The sequence below is a fragment of the Corvus moneduloides genome, chromosome 12 (genome assembly GCF_009650955.1).
Source record: "Corvus moneduloides isolate bCorMon1 chromosome 12, bCorMon1.pri, whole genome shotgun sequence".
Taxonomy (NCBI): domain Eukaryota; kingdom Metazoa; phylum Chordata; class Aves; order Passeriformes; family Corvidae; genus Corvus; species Corvus moneduloides.
In genome coordinates this window covers 14,846,517-14,863,785 of record NC_045487.1, presented here as the reverse complement: position 1 = coordinate 14,863,785, position 17,269 = coordinate 14,846,517, and the positions used below count along the sequence as shown (strand labels likewise).

At 41.6% G+C, this 17,269-nt stretch overlaps 1 long non-coding RNA gene across 1 annotated transcript in view; it reads right to left on the bottom strand.

The window, feature by feature from the left end:
• The window catches only part of LOC116450051, a 41,621-nt gene extending 24,816 nt beyond the window's left edge, over window positions 1-16,805 (bottom strand). The window contains exon 1 of the long non-coding RNA XR_004242641.1: window positions 16,323-16,805. This is a non-coding gene — a long non-coding RNA (uncharacterized LOC116450051). The remainder of the gene's footprint in view (window positions 1-16,322) is intronic.
• Window positions 16,806-17,269: the final 464 nt, after the last annotated feature.

Sequence of the window (17,269 nt, the reverse complement as noted above, 5' to 3'; positions counted from 1 at the left end):
ATTTAGAAGGCTTAAATATGTGGTTTTACTCAGGCCATCCGAATCTTTTACATTTACAATTCAGTAAATTTACTAACAACCCTGCTGTAATGAAGGTCTATAAAAATCTTCCCTTCTTTCCCACTTGCTTTTCCCCTTACATATCTACAGCATTTCATTATGCATCCAATTTATTAATATTTATTCCTGTTCTGAAATGTTTTTAATTTTGGAGGATTTACACTGTTCAATCTTGCATCCGATTCTTCATACCTTTCTAATTATGGAAAAGGGGGGAAAAAACCATTTAATCTGTAACCACACCTTAATCCCCCTAGAACCTACACTTTTCTAGGTCTTAGAGTAGAAAACGAAAAGATAAAACTATGTCAGTAGCTTCTGGCCAAACAGCACAGCATCTTCAGTGAAGCAGAAGATTTTGTAATCCTGACTTTCCATACAGATTCTCAGGAAAGAGTAAAATGTCTCTGAGAAATCACAACAGGAAGAAGAAAACAACAGGATTCTTATAAAGTGTTTTGAAGAGAGAAAGAAAGGGAGTAAGAGAAACCCCAGACTAGAGACAGAGGCACTTACAGTTTGACTGAGCCTGTAAAGGCAAGAGGTTATTGTGCAAAACTGCCAGAAGACAAGAGAGTTAATGTAGAGCAACTGCTCTGGAACTTTTGCTGCTATCCCAGGGAAAAGGGAGCTGGCACAGGCTTTCCTTCATCTGTCCGGGCAGGGTAATGTCCTGCAACACCAGAGCACCTCCCCCAGATAAGCCTCCTGCCCGTACATCCAGGCAAACCACCACGGGGGCACCCCACAGGGATCTGGCCACACACAGAGGCGCGGAGGAGCATCCCAGAGGCAGAGCCGCTGCTCTGCTCCAAGCGCAGGCACCCACCAGTCCAGGCTCAGGGCACTTCAGCCCAGCAGAGACCATGGTCTGCAAGAGCCCTCGTGCTTCCAGAAAGTGTCTGGGGTTCATGGGAGCTGAAATCATCCAGCGGAGTGCACAGCACCCCTGTGAGTCCCCACAGCAGTTTGCTTTCAGCACGTCCTTCCAAAGTGCATCATGGCACCAGGCACAGGAATCTCATGCCATTTCACAGCACTGCAGTTGCTAATGTTTATTTCAGTGCCTTCAGCCAATTTACCTGAACACAGCCTTCCTTTGCCACTTGCTGTATCTGTGTGTGGTTTCAGCATCATTCTGATGTTCTGGTTTCCATCCGACTATGTTTCTAGGATGGCTTGGTTTTATTATTTAAACAAATAATTTAAACAATAAAATCAAATTTAAAAACCAACATAAAACCCCATGGCTGTCCTTTTCAGGCCTTGCAGAAAGTACACTATACGCCTGATGCTCCAATTCATTATGATATTCTATTAGATCTGCCAACAGAAAGTGCATTTTGAGTTTCTAAATGTTGTTTCCATTAGAATCAATCACTCCATGCAATTAAGCCAATAGGCTCTCACCATTTCTGCTGTTATGAGCTAAACCATCCTAAATATATTGACAGCTGTCTCCTGGAAGATGACACAAATTAGGTGGAGGGGGCATAAGCCTAAATGTCACCAGTGATAGGACAACAGTTATTCTTTCAGAAATCCACCTAATTTTCATACCCCATAAGGCATGCTGTAGACTTTCCTTGCATTGGCAGCATGCAGTAATCGATGTTTTGCATATTACAATCAATAACATGCTTAAATGTTTAAGTTTTGCATTCTTTTGCGATAAACATTGATATATTACAAACTATGTAAAACTGTTCATTGGACTTTTTCTTTGCAGCATGTACTGTATCATTCAGCAAATAAGTGAGCTAAATATTGTTTGTTACAAAACAGATGTCACATGAAATTATGCCATATGTGCTATTAAACATTTTTCTTTCTTTTTTTTTTTTTACAGTGAAAACTAAGATTTAGTTTCAGAAGTGAGTGTATTTGGCTTTTCAAGGACTTGAAGCATGAAAACAACATCTCTAAAATATTTTTAAATCTGCTGTGCATCTTGTAATCCAGTTTCATAGGTGGAATCTGAGTGTTTTAAATGTAGGTACATTTAAAAAAATGAAATATGCTAAATGTATGATTGCATTACTACTTCTCCACAGGTTCTACTAATTTATCATAAAGGAAAACGAGAATTTTCTGGTTTTGCCCCACCACTTAAGTGTTAAGACTTTTATCACATCGGTACCTTTAAATACATGTTCTGTAACTCAAAAATTAATATACAATTTTCAGTGACCTAAAAAAAAGTCCAGTTAATGGATGTATAAAATTTTCTGCAAACATTTTAAATTTGTATCCGAGAATAGGGGTTGTATGGGATTCACTGAGGACAGGGATGGTCAATGCAGACTGGCTTCAGAGGGAAACCCAAACTCAGTAACTCTGCACGAGGAAAAGGAACACGTTCCAAGATTCAACTGTAATTGTTTTGACAGAACCATATATGTGAAAGCAGAGCAATCTATATCTCTAGACTCTCAAAGTGTGAACTCAACAGAGTGAGCAGAATGCAGGAAACATGTTGCTAAGAGCCATACAGTAAAACAAAATCTGGTTGCCACAAGAAGAGTGACATTGGCATCAGAGGCAAAGACACTTACACCCACAAATGGAAACACGGCGCACTGGGAAAGCAAGGAGAAGATGAGCAGATGCAGCAGCATGAGGAAGAAACTCAAAGTAAAGATCTTCAGACTCCATATGTAGTTTTCTTTCTCTTATTCATCAAAAGTAGGAAGACAGGGTAAACAAAAAGGGAGATAAAGACAAGAAGGTGAAGAAAATATTTTTTTCTCCCCCCCCCAAGGCAAATACTTGCTTACATTTCTAAACATACTATCTTTGTGAGGCCTCTCTGTAATACAAATAACTAATTGCTTGCCAGCGAGCAGTAAAACTGAGAATAAGAGTCCTTGATCTCCCAGCTTGATGGAGATTCCTGAGGCTTCTAGTCAGTAAAAAAAACCCCTGCAAATAAACTTTAACACTTCAGTGGATGGAGTCTCTCCTCTAACACTACGAGCTTCCATATGGAGCCAGACAAACTCATCTTAGACCCCAGGATATTGTGCCAGGCCTGGTGAAGCTACCTTCCACAGGTCACAGCACCTGCTCTACTGTATCAAATCCTCTTCCTGCTTTCTCCTATTTTCTGAAGGATTGTGTCACCTTTTTCACATCCTTCGTTTTGCAGGTTCTCTTGGATTATTTGTGGAGGAATGGCAGATGGGGCCACCACGAAGGATGACTGCTGTGACTCGTTCACACCACCACACACATGGGAGACAGATAAATACCAGTTTATTGGCTCACTGAGTTTTCCCACAAAGGAGAAGCTTTTCCAGCACAGTGATGCAGCAAAATTCAGTGCCTCCAACCAACCAGCCCCACCAGCTCTGCTTTAGACTGATACCAGGAGGATGAGCCCATGTTAGACTGATACCATGGGAGGATGACCCTGCAGGTCAGCACAGAGCTCTCTGGCTGCTGGGGAGAGGGTTCCAGAAATCCCTTGTCACCACAGGGATGGGCACCTGGTGCCAATGTCTGCCCCTCAGACCTGGTGCTGCAATGCCAAGCGCCATCCTGAAACTGCTGGCTTTTCCAATTTCCTGATCTAAAATGCCCTGGCTAAGTCTAAACAGGGTTTTTGTCTTTAGTGCAAGACACAGTAGAGAAGCAGGTCAAGCATTTTCCCAGGAAAAAGCACAACCGTGGAGCAGCAGGCAGGAACAGCTATTCTGCAGTAACTTCCTTCATGGCAAATGCTTAGTTCATGCAAGATGTTCAGCATAGAAAACATACACAACTTCTAAAAAAAAAAAAAAAAAAAAATCAAACACAGCTTTTTTTCTGCAAATACACTATTTTTCACTAAAGATTATTTTAAAACTATATAGTTAAGTGCCAGTACTTGGGGTGATAGATTCTTTACAACTGCCAAAGATCTGAGAGTGGGAAAGATTACAGGTAACCCTGCAACCCTGATTGAATGCAAATAGAGTTGTAAAAGCTTCTTCTTCTCCCTGCCTCCATGTTGCACCTTGTGCAGCAAAGTGCTTAGTATATGATAAAAATAGCTAGATCTTTCAAAATCTTAGAAGAAAGGTACTTGAATGTTTTTCTTTAAACACTGTATTTTCTTAAAGGCAACATAATGAGGTCAACCAAAGCTGGCTTCAAGCTGATAAACTGTGTTTAGGAGAAACCAGAGGTTGAGAGAGGGGGTTTTAGCAGAGGAAAACAAAGAGAATGATTCCAAAAGTCAGATCTCAAAATGTTAATCAGATTCAGAAACATAAAACATGACAATTTAATGGTGTTTGGTTAAAACCAGAAAATTTTAAAGTTCTAAGCATCTTACATTGAATTCTAATACTTTTTTAATTATTAGATATAAAATGCTTACAATTTTCACTGAAAATTAGACTTGGTAATTTATATTTCTTGTTTATACAGTACAATTTGCTGATGAAAAAAATGTGCTAAACTTATTGATTCATGACCATAATTGTTTAATTATTTATCATTGCAGAATTATATTAGCATTTATAATAATGCAGATGTGCACAAAGGCTAAGAAGTCATATACAGCTTTTGTTTTGTGTTTGCTATGCTGAAATTAGGTTGATCCAGGTTGTGTGTGCACACTGCATATTGCAAGTGTTGCAACTCAGTGTCTCTTGGTTTTACTGGAGTTAGAGGGGGTCTAACCAATAGCCACAATAATGAAAACGCTCTGATAGCTAATAAAGAATATAAACCCAAAGCCAACAGCATTGCAAAAGAAGTCTCCTCTCAGGCTGATTCCTCTGTTACCATGATGCACATTAAATTCAGTGCAACACACGCACAGCTGTTTGCTCCGTACCACCCACAGCAAAGGAATAGCTCGTGTGTGTTTGGTACAGGGGAAGCCAACAAGAGCTGCACACCACAAAAATTACAACCAGCTAAGCCAGCCAAAATCTTCTGCGTGAGGCCAGTTAAAGAAGAACATAAGAACTCTTGATATGAGAGAAACACATTCCTTTAATTTTCATCTTTATTTTAAAGGATCATAAACAGTGGAAGAAAATGACAGATGCCTCACTTCAGCCTCTCCTCCCCTCTGTGTGCTAAATCTATTCCCTCAAGGAACTCCAATACGACTGACATACATCCCTTTCTGGAGAGCTGCTAAAATAGCTTTGCCATGGGCTTCACAAGAAATTTGTAACACCGAGCGTGTCTTCTGGACTCATCCTTTTGACATACTGATAGCCAAGACTACCATTGCCTCTCCCCTCCATGCTCTTTTCACCTAACGCTATTTACTGGTGCTACCTTTTCATAATTAAGAGTCCATATCAAAGCAGTTGTAACACCATTTAAGCAGCTTTTCTAAGGAATCAAATCTAAATGAAAAGGCAAAGTATAAAAATGCCCCATCTTCCGCTGTGCCTAACTGATTTGCTCTGCATTTTATCCTCAGGGAGGTGCTGATTCCAAAAGCCAGGGAAGAAGGACCATTCACAAAAGCAGCATCACACAATCAGCAAGGACAGCTGATTGTGCATTGTACACCCCCACATGTTGAGGGTCTCTAAAAGCAGCCCCCCAGTCATGCTCTGGCTGTGGTGGCTGGATTGTTTATCACAATTCACAGGGTGAGCATTTAACCTACTGACTCCTGCATCACAGCACAGGCCAGGTATTTGTTTCTTTTGTTAGATTAATACTGGTAACAGAATAACACACTCATTAGTGGTGATAATGATTATACAGCGAGGTAGAATAGCAATTCTTCCAATGTACCGCACAGAGGAGTCAGTTTCATTAATTAATGAAATTTATTAAAGAACACAAGACAATCAAAGAAAACACACTTTGGTTAAGCACCTTCTCAGATGCTGATCATTGGCTCAGTAACTTTAAACCTTTCCACCTGCTATGAAAATGCTGCATGTGCCACACAGAGGGAAGAGGGACAGGAGAGCACACCCTGGCTTAGAGATGGGCAAGCATCCTTCCTCCCTTGGCTGGCAGGAACAGAAGCCCCCATAGAGGCTGCAAGGGGCTCCAGAGTGGGAAAACCCCAGAGGAGCTAGACAGCAGGATGAACTGTGTCCCCACACTGAACAGATCCCTCCATTTCCCAGCTTGCTCTGTCACTGTGTAATGTAAGAGACCAGTTTCTTTGGGAATGCTTCTGCAAGGTCCTAGCCACACCTTCAAGAAGTCTGAGTGAGGACTTCTTCTGAGCAGGATTATTTCAAACACTTTGCCGTTATTAAAACCTCAATCCTCATAAACATCTGTGAGGGATGGCCATTAAACAATTTACCAGAACTGCAGAACAACATGCAGGTTTTGGTTTTCCCTAATGTAAAACAAAACAAACAAACAAAAAAATCCCAAAAAACAACAACAAAAAAAAAACAACTATGGCAGAGTAGAGACTTCAAGTAGAGAGTACAGAATCCAAGTTCCCAGTCTCAGAGCTATCTTAGGCAGCAGTGCCTGCATTTCTTTAAGTGATCACATTCCTACATGACTGTCACGTCAGATTTTCATTCTGGCTACCAACACACTGCCATTTGCTACCTGGGGGATTTATTGGCTTTGCCAAGCAAGGAAATACCCGAGTGTTCAACTGTGTGTTTACTGCTCAAGCAGTTTTAGGAGGAAAAAAGGTGGTGAGGAAGAGTAAAATTGCTATAGGAGCTGCAAGACATAGTTTCCTGAATTTCCCCCAAGAATTAGTTACATTACATAGTATTTCTGATCTTCCAATTTGATCTTTGATTTTTAGTTCCACCACCACGAGATAGCAGTTGCTCAGTGCTGTGCAGAGAGATGCTTAAGATATTAGGAAATGCCTGAATACAACAGACACCACAACAGGGGACTCAAAACATGCCATGGCAGCAAACCAAAGATGGTATCTCTCACCTTACTTTGCTTACTCTGTTTCATTCAAATATAAATGTCTTTTAGGAAATGACGATAAATTGCAATCTATTTTTATTATGATCTTTCCAGGTGATGTCATATCTACATTAAACCAAAAGTGACTGGTAAGATCAACGTGCCAATAGTGAGCCCTCCTTTCAATTTAGACCAAGACCTATCCATAAACCAGACAGACACATCTAACAGCAAACAACTTTTTTAAGTAATGCTTTCTGGCTTGCCAATATTTGCTACAAAACTTTAGACATCTGGGGGGAAAAGTAACACATTTAACTCTATTCCTTCAAGTAAACATTCTGAAACCAAAGTCAACAAGACTTTGTTTCAGGAAAAGGATTTGAGGGTAGTTTTGGTTCCTGCACAGGACTTGGTGCAAGTCACTTCTGAGTGTCAGAGTTTACTGTGTTTCTTGGATCTCCAAATGGAAAACAAGCTCATTCAAAATCCTCAAAAAGGAATTGCTTACAACTCCTAAATCACAACCCAGAACTCAGTATTTCAGGTCACTTATTTGCAAGGTTACAAAAACTCACCTGTTGCAGTTCTTACTAAACGATGTGTGAAGTCACTACATTTATACAAGGCTGATGTAACTCTGTAGCCTAAATTCTTCTCTTTTCCATCAGCACCAATCTGGAGTAACTGTTCTTGCAGTGAAGGAGCACAACTTCATGCAAATTGTCCCATGTCCTTAAAACCACTTCCCCTGAAGTCAGACTGAGAGTGCTGCAGAAGCTAACCCAGGAAAGAACTGCTTTAACACGCTTAATGAAGAAATGAGGCAGAATTGAAATGAATTTTCACAGCAATCAATGCAATACTTCAATGTTTCCTTGAAAAGCCTGGCTCCTCTTCTCCCAGGTTGCCCCTTACTTCTTTCCCATTGTATTTCCATCAATTTAGAACTTAAATCAGCAAAACAATTGTGTGACTTTCAAAAATGCTTGAAATCTATAAGCATGAAAATGTATTTTTTGTGGCTGTGTGCAACCATGAAACATTTTTTTAATGAAGAGATTGCAGTTGTATCTGCTCTCTTACTAGCCTGGGTTTTCTGCCACCATTGCTGCACCCCCACAACTTTATAATGGTTAATAACAAAGTATGTCTGGACTACAATGGATGGGTTTTGTCCTTCATTAGAATCATTGTTTTTCATCACACTTTATTTTCAGTAATTTCCCTTTAAAATGACTCTTTGAACCAAAGCCTACATTCCTCTCTTGTTCCAACACTAATCTCCTATTTGCCAGTGCTCAGGATTCACACACATTGCTATATTTGGTGTTATTCCTAAAGCTCTTCATAATTACACCACAATTAATTCCTTAAATTTAAAAGTGTTTTGAGCTCTCCTAATTGTAGAGACAACTTCAAGAATATTGCCAAAATAATCTAATTGTCTCCAAGTGACAAAGTGACAAACAAAAATCACTTTAAAATAAAAAAACCTTTCTCATAAGCCAGCATCATATTTGTGGGGAGCCTGACTCACAGTTGTGAGTGCTGGTGTTTAGTAACATAAACTGCTCTTGTCACAAATATCCTGGAAACTTTATACAACAACTTAAGCCCAGGGAGGTCATGCAGGAAAAGTGCTAAATCCCCAGATCTTCCAGTTCCCAGATTCCCTGTTCACAGACACACAGATCCTAGACTAGCCTCTTATCCCTTTAACATCCCATCCATGAACTGTCTAGTGATCCTGCAGCTGGGACCCACCATCAGCTGCCATCTCTTCCTGCTCCTTCAGTCTCCAAACAGGAGCCCAAGGCCACATTCAGTGAGCCCAAGAGCTTCCATGCAGCACCGAGTGCACTCCACCCTCCAACAGCCACAGTTCAGCACAGGAGGGTCTACAATCCCCCTTCTGCCCTTCTCCACTGTGACAAGGATGCCTCTCTGCTGGCACCAGAGGAAAATGATGTACCCGGGCAGAGATACCAACATCAGTTCAGAGGGAATCACCACCTGCACAGCACTAAGCACATGGGGCACTCAAAGGAACACCTTGTACACCTCAAAATGAACAGAAGGTGGAGAATCTCCAGAGCACAGAGGAGACCTCGTTTCTTCAGTCTGTTCACAAGTGTCTCCTGAACATAAAGAGTTCAGAAAGACCTGTAGTTTAATGGAGTCAAATTTCATTCTCCAGGTAAAAATAAATTGAGGTAAACAAAGTAAAGCCTTCTTCCCCCCCCCCCCCGCCCCCGACAGCACTGAACTCTCAGAAAGCCTCTCCAGGACTGAGCAAGCAGAGCTTGAGCCACTTACTCGGGACTCGTAATGTACAAAGTCCCATCTGGGGAGTCCTGTCCTGTAACCCACTGCAAGGTCACCTCCACATCAAGCCGATTTCGGAGGCTGCACAACACTGAACAGACTCTCTGGCTGTTCCCCTGATCCCAGAGGGCACGACTCCCACTGCAACATGAGAGTTAGCCAAGTATTCTAATCATCACCCAGACCCCAAAGAGCGTTCAAACTGAAGAGATTGGGGAAAAAGAATCTTTTAGGAGATAAGCGTAGTTTTGTCTGTGCATAATGAGAGTAAAACATGAGATATCTAAATCTTTACCCCATATTCATACATTTATAGCCAAAAAAGCAAGGAACAATATCAGAAATGTTCCAAGAATACTATGCCAGTACTTATCTGGTGACACTTGAGATGAAGAAGATAATTGAAAGGATGATTGCATTGGGCTTGTTGTACTCCATTGATAAGAAAGGTTTTAGAGAGCCCATTCAGTATGCTCAGCCATGATACAAGATGCCAGGAGAAAACACAGTACTGCAGCAGTGACAGGACCTCGGATCTATGAAACATTAAAATGAGAGATAAAGCAGGCTCTGAAAGAAGCAATATTGGGCACAGTTTGCACGATGACAAACATTTGGACAAATATCTAGACATCAGAATACCTCTTAATCACTGCCCTCTGACTGTCACCGAGCATTCCCATGCAAAAATCTGCTCATAAAGAAGCCTTTGCTGTCTCTCCCCTTGGGAAGGGCCAGTACGAAAATCACCAACAGCCCAAATCCTGTGTGGCTGTGCTCTCAGGATCTGCCAGCAGGGCTGACGTGAGGTCCAAACCCAGGAAAAACAGGAGGTGATCGCTTGTTTTCCTGTTCTATTTATTAAACAGTTCTTCCTTGATTATAACTAAGCACTAAGTTTTTGCAATACTAGCAAAATCTGTAACGGTTTCTATAACTCTCATGATATTCTAAGCTAACTTCAGAGGCAGAGCAATTTACCAGAACTGCAGCTTAAACAAGTTTGAATTTCATTTGCTATATATATGAAGAGAATGCTCTTACTGAAAAAAGAAATGCATGAGCGCACATTAAAGCAGAGCTTTGATTCTGAACTCTTTATCCTGAACTCTGAACAATGGATACTTATGAATCATTTGTGCTGCATACTGAAGCCTTTTGAACTGGTAACAAGAGAAATCAGTTCTGCTAATGCATCTCTCATCCCAGATCTCTCACTCATCCAGATTTTAAATCTGAAACTTAGAAGAATAAAACCGTCTTTTTGGAAGGACCAAGAGTATTTTGGAAAACAGACTGGTCAGAGGGGAGGGGAATTTCAGGATGGGGCAATAAGGAAATTGTGTGCAGGTTCTGATTTTCAAGACCAGACGTTTAAAATAAATGTCTGACAAAAGTGGGGAAGAGGCATTAAAAAATGGTTTTTACTGCTTGCATTTGGGGTCCGTCTGGGCAGTATTGTCACTCTGCGGTGTAGAGAAAAACTAGATCATGGGGGTCCTAATGACTGGGATGATATAAGTAAAATTTTGGATGTGGACCCAACACTGGATTACAGTTTAGGAACCTATCCTATATACTGGCATAAATTTGGTCCTAGTAATAAAAAAAAAGTACCACAAAGATAGGAATTCTCTCTTAGCCTTACTAGTACTATAAAGTCTTTATATGTAAGCCATCTTTAGTCCTTCCCTACTTCTTACAGTTAACAGAAAATTATCCTAGTTATGAAGGAAAGGCTCCTACTTATGAATTTTATACAAGCCAGATGTAGCAAGTTCCACATTTGAGGATATGTTTCACAGAAGAGATCAAACTCAGATTAAAAGAACTAGAAGTGCAGTCTGCCATGATGCATGGACAGACATGTGCCTCCAACTCCAGGCTTTTGAGAATTCCTTTTAAACAGGAAAGTGTGCAAAAAAAGCTACTGAAATTTTGTAAGAGACAAATTGCACAATACCAACCTGATTAAATTTCAAATGCTATCAACTTTTGCTTAGATTCTACGAGAGAGAACAGACTTGAATTGAGAGTGCAGCCATTGAAAATGCTTCCCAGACAGGTCCAGACATGTGACAAATGAATGTCCACATTAAATGACAATGTCACGAACGACAGAAGCATTGGAAGATCAAGCGAAGTGCACAATCATAACTCTGCATTTCAGTGCAAAATTCACCCTTAATATTTAGCAGTGATGACCTCTGGGTGACAAAATGCCTGCAATGTCCCAGGTGCACATAGCTGTGCATCGGAGAGGCTGGCATCAGCACACTGCTCCACCACAGCTTGGAGGTACATGCTGCACTAGTTAGATACCTATGCAAAATGCACAGAGATAAAACCAGTCCCACAAGAACACCCCAGTCCCCTTTCCCTGCCATGCAGCCACAGCTCCCCAGTAAAGCCCATTTCCTCTGGCAGTTTCCCAGGCAGGTGACTGCACCAGGGCTCAGCTACCAGAACAGCATTTGGCAGCTCAAAAAGGGAAGGTGGTGGGATGAAGCAGAGAGACCCCAAGGCAGCCCCAGGGGAAGCTCAGCATTGTCCAAGGGTCTCTGGCACTGGGACACTGGGGAACAGCAGGGTCTTGCTGCTCCATCACCCCACATGTCCCTTTTCAGCAGTGATCACTGTCAGGTATCTCCACTGCCCATGTCGAAGTGCAGGTGAGCATCTGCCATAGTTCTCTTCTCACAGGGATGATTTGTGGGCAGAGTGCATTTAATAAACTACTTAAATTTCAACTTTTGGATGCACCTGTAATCCCCAGGGTTCCATCAAATGTTTTTCTTACCCTCTTTATAATTATATGCATACTTAAGATTAAACAGTGGTAGAATTTCCTAAGTACATGCCATAAATACTTTCATATGCCAAACTAAAAGTTTTCTCTCTCATGTTTAGTGACCCTCAAATCAAACTTCTTTCAGTTCATCCAACTGTTACAGTAATAGCAAAAGCAACAGGATGGAAACAGCAAAATTACACACACACACACACACACTTTAGGCTATATTCACAAAAAGGAACAACCTCCCCCCTGAAATGCAGCCAGCTCTGGGCTGAAATGAATTTTGATTTAAGAAACAAAACAACTCCCCAGCAATTTTGGAGAAAAGACAAGTTTTGCAGAGGGCAGCTTTGCTCATCTAAAGCAAGCAGCAGAGTAACAGGAATGTGTTCCTGCAGAAAGAGCAAGCCTGGAAGCCACCCTACTTGCTGAATAGCACAGCACACTGATTGCTGCCTGTAAAAGTGGCCAAAAGAAACTGAAAAACATGAATCTGCATTTTCCAGGAAGCTCTAAGTAAGATTTGGATAACCAAGGAGGTTCCCTGTAGATGGGACAAGAGCAGCAGTAAAGGAAGCGGAGAACGAACCCCCAGCGCAGTGGTGCAAGTTCTCATTTGCAATGCTAGAGCTGCTTTATATGCTGAGCTCCCATCCTTCAAGAGCAGGTCAATGTTTTAATGTGGATTGGGCACATAAATGCAGATCAATTTATGCATTAAAAAAAATCATCTACATGTGCATTTATTTCAATTTCATTTTAGTGAATCAGGTCCTGATTCAATGCTAACTGAAAACCCTTGAAATAACTGCGAGCTTGCTCATAGCCAATTCTGTGTCACCACTATGAAATTAGTAGTGAAATTAAATGGCTCAACAGTGCTAAGACATTCCCCAACTACTCCAGCAAGCAGTCGCTCACCTCTAAGGTTAACAGGATAAAGGCTGGATAAAGAAACTACTCATTATACCAGCTCTACAAAGAAGCAATTATGAGACTTTATAAAGTGGTTTCAAATATATTTTGCAAACTAGGACTCAGACAAATATTAGTGGCGGCAAATTACAGTACTTAGCAGAATTATCACCAGAAAAGAGACTCTTTTAATCTATAAAAAATATCAACAAAAGATGTAAATATGGACTCCTCGATGGGTGGTATATCTTGAAGAAAATATACATCTAATCTCACAGTGTGTTACCTCCAGTACCTGGAGAGAAGGTTAACAATTCAGAGCTGTTTCCTACAGCTATAGAATATATTTTGATGTAGATTTGTAGATATCACAGACTTAAAATCTATTGTATAATCACAGGGCAAGTGCAAGGAACCTGGGGACATACTTCTCCACAGTAAAGTGCTGGAACACTGGCTTTCATTTTAATCAATGCTATTCCCTGTTTTTAACAAATTATATTTCATTCTGTGGCCTTTAGGTTATATTTTTCTGCACATAAACAGCAACAGTGTTTTCCCCACCACACGTACAATTTGCAGCTGAATCCTGGCATTACACAAGTGTTTGTCTCCATGTGTGATGGGCAGCTGGGAGAGCACAGTCGCCCTCACTGAGTTTCAAGCATCAGATAATGGTCTCCAGAGCAGCCCTGCTTGGGTACCAACAGATCTGCTGCTGCTCTGGGTTAAACTGCACATGCCAGCAGGAAAACTGTTGGTGATCCACGGATTTGCAATCCCTGTGCATTCCCCTCCTCACAGTCCCATTCAAGCAGGTGAATGAGCGGTGGGAACCAGGACCTTGGGATGTCAAGCAGTTGTTGCAGGTTAACACCAGGATAACACATAAAAAGTTGCCCATCCTGTCACACACAATTCGTGTTCAAACATGCTGAATGCCAAGCTGCAGTTCAAGAAGTCAAAGATTTCTCTAGCTTTGGCTTCTCCTTACTCAAAGCATTAAGCACTCCAGTGGAGGCCACTGCTCATCCCACATGGCCAACTACTATCACAGGCAGAAAATGCTCTTGTGGCTCCCTGGCATTTATTTCTCTCCAGTTTTCAGTCCCTCTTTCATTGAACAGAGAATATGCATGATTTTAAACACCTTCCATTAAAATCACATACAAAATGTTTTGGACAGCACTCTAGCAGATCTGGGAAGTGACCCTGATCACACACTCTGGCAAAGGAGACAATTTCCAGGGCAGTGGCAATCACTGTTTCCCTCCTCTTCCCATGAGGAACCTCAGTCCTACCCTGAACCCACTCCCAACCACATTTACCTGAAAGCTGTGGTAGCTGCCAGCAGCAAGCATCTGAAACGCTCTGCATTAACTGAACACATCTGGGAAGCAAGCTCTTTAACCCTTCCTTGCTTCACTCATGTGAATTTGTGTTTGGCAAGCTCCAAAACATTCAGAGGTCAGGTTTTAGCTTAATTAAGAGACCACAAAAAATCCAGACAGTCATCCAAACCTTTTGAGCCCTTGGAGTATGGGAAAGTAAAGTAAGAAAATCACACGCCAGCAACTTCTCTGAAGATTTCGCGTGTTTGCTGTTTTGAACAAGGCTTGAAAATGCCAGAACCTTTTCTCTCTCACACACTGTACTTGAGCCCAACAGAGACCCCACCAAAAACTCAATGCAGAACACCTGAGCTCTGGTGCATTACCATTTGCAGCTGCTTTAATTTTCCAGTATCACACAGTTGCTTTTCAGACTCCTCCTCAGGAAATCTGCTGGGGATATTACTTCTACCTATGTTCTGTCACATACCACCTCTTTAGTTTCTTCCAGCAGTTCCTTCATTTTTAAAATCCATCTTCCTAAATTCGGAAAAAAAAATCCTCCCCTTTGTTCCCCAGGTGGGTATAATTCACCCCTTACTTCTCCACATTTGCTGTCTGACTCCTGGATGAAACAGCAGAGAGCTGCAGTGTCAGCAGTTCCTAAAGAGACCATCCCTTTCCCTTACTGTTTTGATAATGGTTGCTCCATGAGATCAATTAAAAGAAGAAAATGAAAACAGGAATTGATACCCAAGCCTAAGCCCTTGCCCAAGCTGAGGGCACCAACAATTGCAGAGATAATTTAGTGGTGCTCTCCTGCCCTCATTTTGTCCATGTTTATTTATGCATCTTTCCGTTATAAGCATCGTACATTAAAGTCAATAGCCTACCACTGCTTATCAGAAAACAAGTGGAGCCAGACCTGGACTTCTATAAATAAGATTTACTCTATTGGCTAAATAATGACATCTAAACTGGTCTGATTTAACTGACTATGGCAGTTCTTAGAGCAAAATTTAATTACACTTTGTACTTATTACAGTTCCTTTGTGTGCTCTTGCTTCCCAGCAATTTTGAAATATAGACTTAAGTCTGCTGTACAATACATCTCCATACCTATACTGACATGTGCTAACAGATGGCACCACGAGCACAGAGCAGCAGATCAGCATGGGTTGTCACTTTTGGTGGCCACGTTTTCCCTTAAGTTATCTCAGCCCAACAAAAAATGGCATGAAATAATCACTGCCCATTTCCTGCGGGCTGGGAAGAGCATGACTCAGCAGCAGCGCTTTTTATAACATCCAGACACTTGACTTTCTAGAAATGCTTTTATATTTATGGAGCGCATTCGTTATGGAAGTCTGCTAAGTAACGGATGCTCTGGGATGATGCTGCTCAACCATAAATGCAGCAAGAGCTCCGACATCTCAGAGCCTTGGGTGGGCTGGGCAGCGCTCAGGAGGAGGCAAGTGACGCCTGTTTGTGTTTGTCAGGTAATATTGCTCTATAAAATTATATTAGATGTGCATTAGGGGCTGTAACAGAAGACAGGAAGAGTAAAGGATACACGTAAGCAAGAAAGAGAAGCACACGCGAGGGCACTGGAGAGCGCTCACATGGTTCTGCCTCCCCACGGCTCTGTGCCATGGGGAGCTGCCAGCACCCTCCCCACCCACTCACACCACCAGCCACGGGGCACAAAACTGGGAAGGAGCCATGAGGTTTGGTGTCACACCTTACATTCAGGTTTCACACGCACTGTATCCCACTCAGAGGAAATTTAGGACTAGCCCAAGGTGGGATTCAGCACCAACATTAAAAAACCCACACCATAGTGAAGATACCAGCACATATTCCTAACACAACTTACAAATGGGATGTCCTAAACCTCATCCTCCCTGCAAGCTCCCAAACTTCAGAGCCCTTTAGGACCTATCCTAAGGGCTACATATTCTATCATCCTCTGTTTACATTTCCTGAATTCACACTCCAAACACATTCATGGCACAGCTTTACAATACCTTTGAACAGCTCGAGGACTGGGAACAACGCAGCTGCTGTCACCTCACCAGAGCCGGGTGGAACACCCCAACACCTGCCCGATTTCAAGTCTGAGTTGATTGAAGAGCATCGTGGGAAATGTAGTCCTTGATGACTCCTCCTCTTCCTCCTCTTCTTCCCTCTCCCTGTTCCCAGCGCACACATTTTTCTGGGATCCTTGGACCAGGGATGTCAGGTTGACAGAGTCCAGGCTCAGCTGGTGCATCCCCAGGAAGAAGCTTCTTTCTTCAGAGTCTTCAAGGACACAACTGTCTACTGCCATTTTGGACCTTCATCTGGGGAAAACCCACAGAGGCTGAATTTAGCTACAATTAAATGTCAGTTTAATTCATATAGGTTTTTCTCATGCCTTCTTGTTTAGCTTTTATAACTGCCCAACCACTGATTATGTGTATTTTTTTAAAGGATTCATTGTTCTTCCACTGATGCCTGAAATCAAGGTCTCAAAGCAACATCTTCCAAATCCTTCATGGAGGAGAATCTGTATTTTTAAAAATGATTGGTGGAACATTCTTACTTGGTGTGCTTGCATATAGAGAACCACTTACGTGCAGCTCTAAATATGACTAATGTCTAAATATGACTAAGTGGACTACAGACATTTCAGAGGATAGGGTGTTACTAGGCAGATAAGAATTTCAGATGCAAACTTGAAAGTATAATTGGCATGTGAGCAGGTAGCAGGAAACCGTGTAGAATATATTTTCTGAAGATCTACACTTCCACCATTTCTCTGCAGTGGAAATGCATCAGCACTCGATTTTTACCATCAAAGCCTGCGATGTTGTAACCTGCTGCAGAATTGTGGCCTTAGGGTTCAGTAAATTACTGTAAAATAATTTTAAATGTTTGCTGTTTTCTTTCAAAATGAAAAATACGGAATGAAAACCTCAAAAAACATCACACA